A 12749-nucleotide genomic window follows, 5' to 3' on the forward strand; every position below is an offset into this window, starting at 1 on the left:
AATTTAACCTAAAGGGGAACAAGGAATATAAAAGAGTTCATTTGCTAGTTTTATTTTTAAAAGAGTTGCCAAACTGATAGCATTATCTTCTAAACAGAAGCATCTGGTTTGATTCTGATCTCCCAATATAAATGAGAAGTACCCTCACAGAAGGCAATAGAGCTATAAAATCAATGTAAGGAAGGTCAGATTAAGACCCTCCATATTTACTGGTAAGGGTGTTATTCAGTCAAGGCATTTGTGGCATTCTGGATCGATCATCAGTTAGTTGTGACATTCTGCACTTCGCTGAAAACGTGTGCTGAATAAACACTGGGAGGATGACAGCTTAGTATCTGGCAGCAGTTAGAGAAAAGTCAGACCATATTTTTCATTTCCAAAAGCAATAAGCAAAGGACCATCCCAGCTGCTGGGAATCATTTAAGCAGCTTCCCTTCATGCAAGAACCTAGCAGGGTCACAGCACTAGAACAAAACTAAACAAAACGGAACACACCAGAGCATTTACGTATCAGCACCAAAGCACAGAAAAGAAAAGGACAATTTCCTCTTTTGGGTTACTTGGAATTAAATGTACTCCTTCCTCTTGCACTTTCTGCATATCCCACCCCCTCAGTGCAAGGCAAGGATTGTCTGTCGTGTTCTGCCTTGAAACTCACTCAATGTGACTCTTTTAGCCCTTAACCAAAACTAATGTTTTGGATAAAAGAGAATTAAACACACAGTCATGGATCAGTACAGTACCCTTGTACCCTAACCGAAAGGCTTCCACTTCAGCACATTTCTGTATAATGAACTCCTTATGTCTAGCGCCTGTTTATCAGACTGAGGTTTGACCAGACATTTAATAATTGTATCAGAAAGGTCAATTACCTTTCCTGAGATCACTCTTCATGAAAACAAACCAAGATTCATCTGGCCCATCCTCCCGCTACCCAAGCATGCGGGAAGTAGGGCATTTGATTTATTTTATTGCACTTCAAAGCTGACTGCTGTGGGTCACTCGCAGGAAAATTATTATAAATGCCAGCTGGTCCTTCCCATCAAGGAAAACAGTAAACTGCTTGGGTAGCTGTACTGAGCCATGCAGCGGCACTTGTGCAACGAGCAGGCTCACAACCTCATCAACAGGTCCAGAGCTCAAATGAAGCCTAAGAAATCCAAGACCCAAGGCTTCTGCCTTAAAGAGGGAGACATCAAGAACTGACTGATCAAGGTTTCATACATCCCAGAAGGGAAAGTTTCCTGTCTTGCTCTCCCACTCTTTAAAGAAGGGTGTACAAAGGAAGGCCAACTATCAAAAGGAGTCAGATACAGATCAGCAAGCAGAACTTGGGATGCATATATGAAATGCTGAATTTTTAGAAAACTGCTAATTATCAGGGTGTTTTTGTTTGTTTTTGTTTGCTTTTTTTTTTAACTCTAATAAATTCACAGGGGAAATCAGCAATGTTAGAAGAAAATGTTCAATATACACACACACACACTGTTTTTAGCGGAAAAAAAAAAATCAGAAAATGCCTAAAGTTACAGATATCCATATAAAAAGAAAGTTTCATCCACTGCAGCTGCCAGTGAAGATTTGCTCAGTTTAAGCTGAGACCTGTTCAATCTTCAGATAAATTAGCCTGAGAAATTTCACAGGGAGACAAGAATAGGAAAGCACTAGACAAAACTTCCTTTATCTACCTGCAGAGAAGGTAAGGTTTGTATTGCTGTCTGGTCTCCCCTGGAGAGGAACATGATCCCTGGAAGCTGCATCTGACTGAGTAAAGCTGATGAGTTAAAATAACCCTCTGCACAAGAGTCACTTCTTACGGTTACCTATAGGTGCTTATAGTTTAATCGGACAGGTGTGAACAAGTTCACCAGCTAAATGCACAAACACTGAACAAAGGCAGTACAGGATTTCAGTTACAAGCCGCAAAGCAATTGATTTTCACATGCTTCTGGAGTTCAGCATGAAGGCGATGAGCGTGCTCATCACTACAAAACACGTTAGAATGACATAAGGTAAACAAGGCAACTATTTAGAAAAGACTTGTAAAATAGAATGGATTAGTTAAAGGAGCAAGGACAGACCAAAAAGTCTTGGATTCCTTATCCTTTGCTTTAACTATTCTATTACTCTCTCCTGTGTTCAGCAAGATCATTCCTGCCAGCTAAGTCATAATATTTCACTCTCCCTTGGTTGGAAAAAAAAAAAAAGAGATAAATATTGTCTTTTACAGCACATTACTTTCTCCTTAAAAGATCAATAAACTGTAATTATACCTGTAATGTCTGTGCTCAAATTGTTTAACACCTGCAAGTACGCTGTACTGTTTTGAGATTGGGGGCCGGATGGGAGAAGAGTGGGGAGGCTAAATGCTTGCTTGCCCTTTTTTTAAAAAAAAGAATTAGTTTGTCACAGAAAGTCCTGTGATTGACTGGGGATTAATAATCGTGACATCAAGTTGACTGTAATACACTCCTTTTCCAGGAATGTCATGTTTATTGCCTCGAGTGAACTGCATCAAATCGAAAGTCCAAAAAATTATGTGCCAAAAGCTCCTGTGGGTGCAATTCGTCACCCTCCCTATTCCAAGCCACTGACATGCAATTAAAATAGCATCATATAAATAGATGGGGAAGGTTTGAGAATATTTTAATTCCTCAGAGAAGAGTAACTTGGACAATACATGAAATTACTTTTTATAGCCCTTCTGTTTCGTACTATCAACTTTGGATTGGAGACTGAACTGAAGGAAAGTGCAACTGTGTGAAGTTTGGTGTAGGAATCTCACTTCACTTCCTAACATCTGAAAAAAAAAAAAAGATTTTTTCAGGAACCCCAATTTGTGTTATGTTATTGAATGTGTAACTGTAAGAATAAGAATAAAAATATTTTTGACACCAAACTTTAGCTTTACATTGATATAATGCTTGAATTTTAGTTTGCCTTTACTTTACCTGAAGAACTGTGACAGAGATATCTAAGATAAGCCCTGTGCAAAGCTCCACACTTCTCAAAGAAGGTTGAATCCAGGGAAGCTCATGGAGCAGATTATCTTGAGTATCATCACGCGGCACTTGCAGGGCAACCAGGCGATCAGGCCCAGTCAGCATGGGTTTATGAAAGGCAGGTCCTGCTTGACAAACCCGATCTCCTTCTATGACAAAGTGACGCGCTTAGTGGATGAGGGAAAGGCTGTGGATGTGGTCTACCTTGACTTCAGTAAGGCTTTTGACACCGTTTCCCACAACATTCTCCTCAAGAAACTGGCTGCTCGTGGCTTGGACTGGCGTATGCTTCGTTGGGTTAAAAACTGGCTGGATGGCCGGGCCCAAAGAGTTGTGGTGAATGGAGTCAAATCCAGTTGGAGGCCGGTCACTAGTGGAGTCCCCCAGGGCTCAGTACTGGGGCCAGTCCTCTTTAATATCTTTATCGATGATCTGGATGAGGGGGTTGAGTGCACCCTCAGTAAGTTTGCAGATGACACCAAGTTAGGTGCGTGTGTCGATCTGCTCGAGGGAAGGAAGGCTCTGCAGGAGGATCTGGATAGGCTGGACCGATGGGCTGAGGCCAACTGTATGAAGTTCAACAAGGCCAATTGCCGGGTCCTGCACCTGGGGCACAACAACCCCAAGCAGCGCTACAGGCTGGGAGATGAGTGGTTGGAAAGCTGCCTGGCAGAGAAGGACCTGGGAGTACTGGTTGATAGTCGGCTGAATATGAGCCAGCAGTGTGCTCAGGTGGCCGAGAAGGCCAACAGCATCCTGGCTTGTATAAGAAGCAGTGTGGCCAGCAGGTCCAGGGAAGTGATTGTCCCCCTGTACTCGGCTCTGGTGAGGCCGCACCTCGAGTACTGTGTTCAGTTTTGGGCCCCTCACTACAAGAAGGACATGGAGGTGCTCAAGAGAGTCCAGAGAAGGGCGACGAGGCTGGTGAGGGGTCTGGAGAGCAAGTCTTACGAGGAGCGGCTGAGGGAGCTGGGGTTGTTCAGCCTGGAGAAGAGGAGGCTCAGGGGAGACCTCATCGCTCTCTACAGGTACCTTAAAGGAGGCTGTAGAGAGGTAGGGGTTGGTCTATTCTCCCACGTGCCTGGTGACAGGACGAGGGGGAATGGGCTCAAGTTGCGCCAGGGGAGGTTTAGGTTGGACATTAGGAAGAACTTCTTTACCGAAAGGGTTGTTAGGCATTGGAATGGGCTGCCCAGGGAAGTGGTTGAGTCGCCATCCCTGGAGGTCTTTAAAAGACGTTTAGATGTAGTCCTTAGTGATATGGTTTAGTGAAGGACTTGTTAGTGTTAGGTCAGAGGTTGGACTAGATGATCTTGGAGGTCTCTTCCAACCTAGACGATTCTGTGAATTTTTTATTTTTTTTCAAAATGTACATATAACATTTTTGAAACTACAAATATATGAAGTTGGTTGGAAGTCTCTTTCAACTGCAAAACAGACTTTCTATTTTTGCCTTTACAGAGCATGCTGTTTTTTTTTTGTTGTTTTTCATTTTTTTTTTTTTTAAACATTGACAAGTAAAGCAAGAGGGTGACAAATACCGCAATCTTCCTCAGACTGGAAAAAATTTGGATGGGAATCTGAAACTGTAAGGCAATGCTTTGTTGTAAATATTCAGGTTATTCTAAATTCAGTCCAATTTTCTTTTAGAACTAGAAGAAAGTGGCTGATGAATAATTTTGCTAGAAAAATGCCCATTTTCTTCTCACCTCCAGGAAGCACGGCTCACAATAGGTAGCAGGATGTCAGAACACCTGGAGCCATACCCCTCAGGGGTTGTTTCAGCCACTACTTTGTTTCTGTGGACCCAAAAGTTTAATTTGTTAAGCAGTAACATCTTTGTAGCATGTGGAGATGGATGTAGAAATATTTCAAAACCTGTTCACCAGGCTCTGTGCACTAACCCGTCTCATACACTAGGAACTTAGCATTTTTCAAAGAAGTTTTCTGGCATCTGCTTATACCAGCCAGGGGCATCAAACCTCAATACACTTATTTTGGGTCATGCCGTTGCTTCCTACTCGTAGCTGCTTTTTGCAAGATGTTGAAAAAACTATTTTTATTTCATGTACAGCGTACACTGCAACATTTTCCCTCCTGAGAGTGGTTGCTTGGCTTGTCACTACATCAGAAATTTTCTAATACCATTTTTGGATAAAATTTGTGCGTCTTTTGTTAAGTTAAAGTAGGTTCTGCTATTTTCTGCAGAAGTGTTATACTATGCACCTCCCAGGAAGGAGAAATACCTTAAGATTACCAAGCCAGTTATTAAAAGAAGTGAATTGTAGTTTCTGATATGAACTCCCTATGCATTCACACTAGGGGTAAATGCTAAAACTTAATGGCTGCTTCCAAAGATCTCATTTTAAAAAAATGTATATATGTACGTGTGTGTGTGTATATATATATATATATGTGTGTATATATATATATATATATATTCCCTCTTCTTAGCTATGCAGACACCACTATAGCAAATAATTGAGCTAAACCAATGCTTTATTTATGTGATAAACCTTTAAGTCACTGCAGCAAGCTTAAAGAAAATACAGCATTTAGCTTCCTGGCCAGCAGGTGTAGGTCATACCAAAGTGATTGCTAGGGACTGTAAGGAGGGAAAAGCAACTAAAGGTGTGTGAAACAGTATGAAAGCACATAGCAAAAACAAACTCTGCCAGGCAGAGACCACTCTGGAGACAAGCAGACTGGTGTAACCCTGCATGGGACTGCAGAGGCCTACAGACCTCTTTTTTGATTTTTTTGTCTTGCACTGTGAGGGCGAGCAGCAGGTACTTGTCTGACGAAGGGAGCCCACACCAGACTGCTCAAGTGGTGGCCAGACAACCTGAGACAGGCGTCATCCCCCATCTCCTCTCAGCCGGATGACTTGCTGGTCCTCAGACACTTGGCAAACAGCATTTTTGACCAGGAGCACGGTGTACTCAACGGGGCACAAGTGAGCAGGGCGGCACTGCAGTTTCTCTCCCTTCCCTCTGGCTTTAAGCCTTCTCAGGAGAGAGGTTGCTGTCACTTACCAAAACCTCCACAGTCTTCAGCAGAGAGTCCTAATTTTAAGTTTACCAAAGCTAAAAGCAGCTGTCTCGCCCTCAAGAGATTAATGCTTACAGCTAGACACAGGGCAGAGGGGGAACATCACTCCCGCACGGTGCAGCCTTCCCGTTACAAAGAGGGAAGGAGGGCAGGGGAAGGGCGGTGCTGGTAGGGACTAAGCCTTTGCAATAAGGCTACAAAGAAATACTGTGGTTTAGCTGAAAATAACACTGCTTTAAAAGTCCGATTTCACTATAATTGAACTGCTACTTAAACATTATGTGCTGGCTTCACTAATTGTACATTTCTGTTTAGAAAACCGTTCCTAGTGGAAATAGACAATCGTTTTTATTTGCTTCTATATTTAGATTCCTGAATAATGCCTATCAGAAAGCTTTTAAATACAAAAAGTCCCAGCTAATCGTATCATGCATAGGTCATGACAACTGCTCACAGACAGCTAAGAATTTAGTTTTTAAATCATGCGTAATTTGTTCTGGCTTTCCTGCAATGGCCAACATCAAATAGGTGATCAGGAGATGTAAACTGAGTGGGAATTTATACGCTTATTTTCTCCATTTCAACCTCCCGCAAAAAAAGATGTAGCTTACCCCATCCAAAATAGAAATCCAAAATTCTTTTCATACTGTTTCTGGTATGCCATAGATAGAAAACAACATTGCAAGGACTATCCTGTATTTACTATTATGCTGGGGAAAACTGACAGATAAAAACAAAATGTGCTTTTGTTTTATGGGTAAAGACAACTGAAAATGGACATTTCATGAAGGAATCATCATGCCAGGCACATGATATAAATTAAAATCTGGTTATTATAGAATAAGATAGCTGAAACAAAAAACAATACAATAGAGGCATGTTTGAAGAGTGGATCCCTACATTTTTTTTTTATTTTTTTTTTTTTCCCCATAAGTGATGGTTCTGGTTACAAGACCACACTATTTTTAATATAGCCTGCAAAATGAGCAGGCTGAAGTCTTGATGGATTACAAGAGCACCGGCGTGTTAAACAAAGACCTTTATAACCTAATAGCCTGCCTCTGACAATAGGCAGAAGTTGATGGTTAGAGAGACACCAAGAAAGGACACAAAACCTATCAATATTTCCTCAAAGTACTCGTCCACCTCTACCAATTTGTGGTTAGGCATTTTCACGGACCTCAGGGGATGCCTGAGTTATGGATTTGTCTAGTCTGTCCTTAAACTCTGGAAAACTTTTAGGGCCCAGATTCTGAAGCAAGGCATTCCACATGCTGAAAAAGCACTGTTAGTGGTTGACTTTTTATTCTGAGCCTGGCATTTGTTAGCTTCTGTGGATGAATCAGTTTCTCTGCAAAAGAAAAGGACAGCCAAGGCCCAGTGGTTGCTAGTTGCTTGGATCAAAAGGGACCAAACCTTATTTAATAAATAGTCTTTTATTCTAAGCCTTATTTTGCCTACAGTTTTGAAGGGGAAGAGAACACAGATGCTGTCTCAGGCATGTTTTAAAACAACAAAAGACAAGATATAAATCTGTAGTTGACAAACCTCCCAGCTCTGGCTCTCCTGTCACCTGTTATGTTTTCAGGATTGCCATGAGACACTGCACATTGATCGCATCTGTACAGACAGTGCCTTATGGAATCAACCTACATCTCAGGCAGCCAGAACTTAAAGTCCATAAAGCGTTACAAATCAAAGTCAATGTATTTAATTACATCTAAAAACCTAAGTGGAAGCCAACATGTTGTAAATAAGAAAAATAGGCTTCATATTTATAGTCATCAGCAAAGTTGGAATAGCCTTTGCTGTTAAAAAACATCTTCGCTAAGTAATCATACTGAATCTCAACATGCGTTTCTACACACTTCATGACAGCACTGCAGTAACTGTGTTTTCCTGACCAAGGGTAGAGGAAGTTGCAACATGAATCACAAAACCATGAGAGTGCCTGTCACTCTTAGAGGTGGTGATGGGAGAAATCAGCTCCTTTGGTCCCCGTGATAAGTCTGTCTGCTCGCACAAATCTCTCAAAAGTTCATTTCCAAGCCTCTTGAGTCAGTGTTTGTGCCAGAAGTACGTGAGCAGTCACCTGGTCAAGGAGCAGACCAAATTTTTCAGGTGACTCAACTCATCAACAAACCTCAAAGCAACAACTGTCAATCATAAAATGCTGCCAACAGTCAGAGATTAAAAGAGCCACCTGAAATAATTCTGACAAAGGCTATTCTGCATTCAGATATCACCTTGTCACGATTTGATGCAATTTACTGACGTAGCTCTGTCACAATATCAGTGGGTAGCAGAGAGAGAGGAAAGAAGTGGGGGAGAGGGAAAAAAGGAGAGAGAATGAACATTTCATTGCATGAAACACCAACCTGGAAGGAATATTTTTTTGTTGGCAAGATTCCTTAAGAAATAAGTTCAAAACAATCTGTTCTTTCAAATCACAATTTTTCAACAGGCAGACCTTTTTTCTTTTTTTTTTTTTTTTTTTTTAAATTTCTGAAAATTTAATCTAGAGTTCTTAAATTAAATATCATTGGAAGGTGCCATCAACTTTGGGGAAGCTAAATAAGTTTTGGGTGGGTTCCTGAGCTAGTCCAACCCTCCCTCCCTCCACACCCCTCCAGCTTCCCACAGAAACTTAAGAAGCCCCATTTTGATCCTGATGAAGAAAATAAAATGCTGGTCTCAAAAGTAATTTTTTTTTCCCCCAAATTCATATTTTTTTGGCCCCCCATAAACAGAGGAAAATATTGTACCTGGGAACTTCCTGCAATTAACCCCACACAGTAAACATTCCCTGCTTATCTGGATTGAATTTCAACCTCATTATCAGTTCATCCCAAAGCATAACATCTGATTTTATCTCACTTAAAAAGAAATGTTAGCGTTCATAGTATTATCAGCCCTCTTAAAAGCACAAGCACTTGTCTGTGTGACCTCATGCAGGAGTGAATGCCACAAGGCTGAAATATGGTCTGAACAGACAATTTTCCTTAATTGGATCCTAATTTGAGCTAATGATAACATCTATGATCAGCTGGTCACATTCTCAAAAGTAACTAGATACATAGAAGTACAATAATTCTTCTCTAATTTCATTGCTTGAGAAACAGCACACTCCCTAATAAATACAGCTCAAACTTTTTTTTTAACCCCACAGTCAAGCTGATTCAAAGTTTACAATTAAAGTTGTTCCTTTTCAGCTGGCTCAGGGACTTTTGAGTACAGACAATTCCTGCTGCCACATGTGAATACATATATTTGCAAGCAGTTCTCTTTATACTTCCAACACTTACATCTCAACAGCTTTTGGGCAAGTAAGGTAACCTTGGATTCCAGATGTTAGTTCTGTAAGTTAAGGTCATCATAATTTGTCCAACTTTGTTGCCCTTACAAAGGGCAAAAACTCACAGAAGCACAAGATTATTTTTCTCAACACAAGTCCTTTTTATTAGAGAGCTACTGACTGGGTGATATTCAAACACTCAGACCTTATGGGCATACCTATTTTACTGCTCCAACTAGTAAGCGTCACCCATGAAGGCATAATTAAAAAATAAATTAAAATTTAGATCACAAGTATCCAAATTAACTGCATGTTTTGCTCCACAAAACTAATTTTTTTGTTTTCCAGACATAGTGTCCAGAGCATTTTTTGTGTCACGAAAGGCTGAGAAAACTGGGATGTTCAGCCTGTAAAAAGGAGTCTGGGAGGCAGAAGGGGATGTTATCAACAAATACCTGAGGAAAGGGAATGAAGAAGAGTCAGCACTCTTCTCATCAGTGCCCAGTGACAGAACAAGATTCAACAGCACAAACTGAAACACATGAAATTTAATCAGAACATGAGAAAGCTTTATTTATTGTGAGGGTGGTTAAACACTGGAACAGACTACCTACTGAGGCTGCGGAGCCTCTGTCATTGGAAATACCCAAAAGTCTGACTGGATACAGCCCGTGGCAATCTGCTCTACCTGACCCTGCCAAAGCAGTGGGGTTAGATTGAGTGATCTTCAGACCTCCTTTCCAAATATTGTGTGTATTAAGCCTGAAGGGGTGGGGAAATCAACTAGAGAAATGATGAACAAACAAGTAAAGAAGGATTGGTAAAAACACTGAAGTGCTACAGAAAACTTTCCTTTTAAGTTTGAATAGAACTTGGAAGTAGTTGAAATTACAAGATTAAAGTAATTATCTAGATCTAACATGTTTCAGTTTTGAGTAATTGGACATAATTAGCAAAAGTATTCATTAGGATTATGCATTGTACCCACTTTTTTTTCTTCAATTTACTGTAGTTTCTCAAACAAAACTAAAAATATTTTGCTGGGCACTTATGAAATTTCTCAACCAAAATCTACCATGGGATCAAAGTCACCCAGTTTGAAATGATTTTTTGAAATTAGTTTCTTCCCTGTTGATCTCAATGAACCCACACAGTAATACAGGAGAAAGAAAAGTGGTAAAGTGTATGCAGTATATTAGACACATGCACAAACTACGACTGAGTCTTCTTTATGTGCCCCTAGCAAACAAGTCCTCAGTTCTTCATTTCCGTTAAATGACAGCTGTGCAGATGAATGCTTGTAAGTAGTAATAAGGCTAGAATGAAAACAAGGCTGAAGGAAACAGTTAGTGCTTATGGTAAAAGTGACAAAACACAGCTTGTTCTTTACAAGCCAGGAGTAATTCAACCATATTCCAAAGGACCACTTGTAGGTGGATAATAGAAATGAGTTATTTGCTGCTCAAAGAAAAATAAATTAATTGAAAGAAAACAAGAAGCTGACAGAGAAAGGAAGCAATATCTTTGCTAGGCCAAAATGCCATGTTCTGTTTTACCATCCTGCCAGAAACTTATCTCCACAATCTTCTTCCCACCAAAACGTGAGTTTGATTTGCTTCAGTGAATTTTCCACAGCTCACACTAATCCCTCTCACACAAAACAAAGGATCATGCCATGAAATCTAAAGGAGAACACTTTGGAAGGGAAAAAAAAAGAAAAAAGTATCACCTAGAATACCAATTTTTTATTTTGTTCCAGAAATTCATTGGATCATATACACATTAAAAAATAAAATATTCAAATGCATTCAGATATTTTTGAATTCAGCAATGTGTATGTCTCCATGGTCTATGCCAAAGGTGAAGCAAAGCTACTTCAAGATGTTTCATTAACCAAAATGTTCATTTAAGATCAGTTCATCTTTGGACTACCAACAAGAAGGGAGTTTAACACAGACCGTCGTTTACACTTCGGTGAAAAATAAGACCAAATCATGCTTGGACATAATGAAGCAAAGAGGCTTTTGTAAGCTCTGCTTGTAGCTCTTGCTACACTGTATTTTGCTTTTTCTTTCGGTACCAGACTACTGTATTATAGGACAGCATGTCTACAGAGTCTCTTCAATCTGCTGTACAATGGATACCAGTGAAACAGCAAATAAGGACAGAGATCAAAGTGTTCACCATCCCTCAAATTATGGCTTACCTAAACATCTGAAACACTCTAATACCAGTGGATTTACCTTTAAAGATGACAAAACAAAGACAATATTTGTCTCACTTTATCTAAAGAAAACTAGAAATGATTACAAGCCTTCATTACAAGCAGGCAGTAATCTCTCAAACAGCAGAATAAACAAGTCTTCAATACACCTGTGCAGGTAACTGAAGCTCAGCAAAGCAAACAACAATGTATAACAAGAGTACTTTTCTCCAGGCAATTGTCACATATAAAAGATGTTTATACAATCAACGCATCCTCTGGTATTCATTTAATCCATTTATCTTAAAATATTTTGGAAATCCTTGTACATTTTCAACTAAACTTGGCAGAAACGCTGCAAAGATTTCAGTGATTTTTTTTTTTTTTGGGTAAATATAGACTGGAAGTAGAGAAAAGACTAAAATAAGTGCTCAGAGAAGAAAGCTACAGTGGTAAGCTCAACCTCTTTACTAGGCAGTAGAAAATACACACAGGGAAGAGTCACAGCAAACCAAGGTCTGTTCTGTTCTTCACAGAAAGGCTTGAATTTCTGATTGCATCAAAATTAGAAAAGAATAGTGAAAGCAGGTGGTCACCTGCTGGGAGCTGAAAAGCAACCCTGTCCTCTTGTACATCACATTGAAACTATAAAGCGAACTTAGTGAAGTTCTTTATTATTGTGATAGCAAAGACAGATGTACTTGGTAACTAAAGGAGGCATGTGAGAATTATTACCATAGAATATTAATGTAGTTATTAATGTAGAATATCTTCTACATTAATAACAGGGAAGAAAAACAAGTATTACAATGGTAGCCAAGATGCCATTTTGTGTCATAACACAAAAAGAAGAGATTTTGTGGAAACTACAAAATGAAGAATCGAAAACGCGTAACGTGACTTAGCCACTGACTGCATGAAATTCCCACTGTTCTCTCCAAGTCTGCAAGGTGACCCACACACCTGGGGCTTGGTTTGTTCTGGAAAGTACATCCTGTCAGAACAGAGTGAAAACAAAACTCTGTTCACATCCATGTAAATGTACTATTCGCAATGGCAATCAGTGGACAGATGTTACAAAAGAGAAGATTAAAACTCACCCTTCATACAAGTACCTTAAATTCTGTATACAATATGCATCACAGAAAAAAAAAAACAATCATCTATATACAGCTAGGTAAGTTTATCCAACAACATT

Source organism: Cygnus olor, chromosome 1, assembly GCF_009769625.2.
Source record: "Cygnus olor isolate bCygOlo1 chromosome 1, bCygOlo1.pri.v2, whole genome shotgun sequence".
Taxonomy (NCBI): Eukaryota; Metazoa; Chordata; class Aves; order Anseriformes; family Anatidae; genus Cygnus; species Cygnus olor.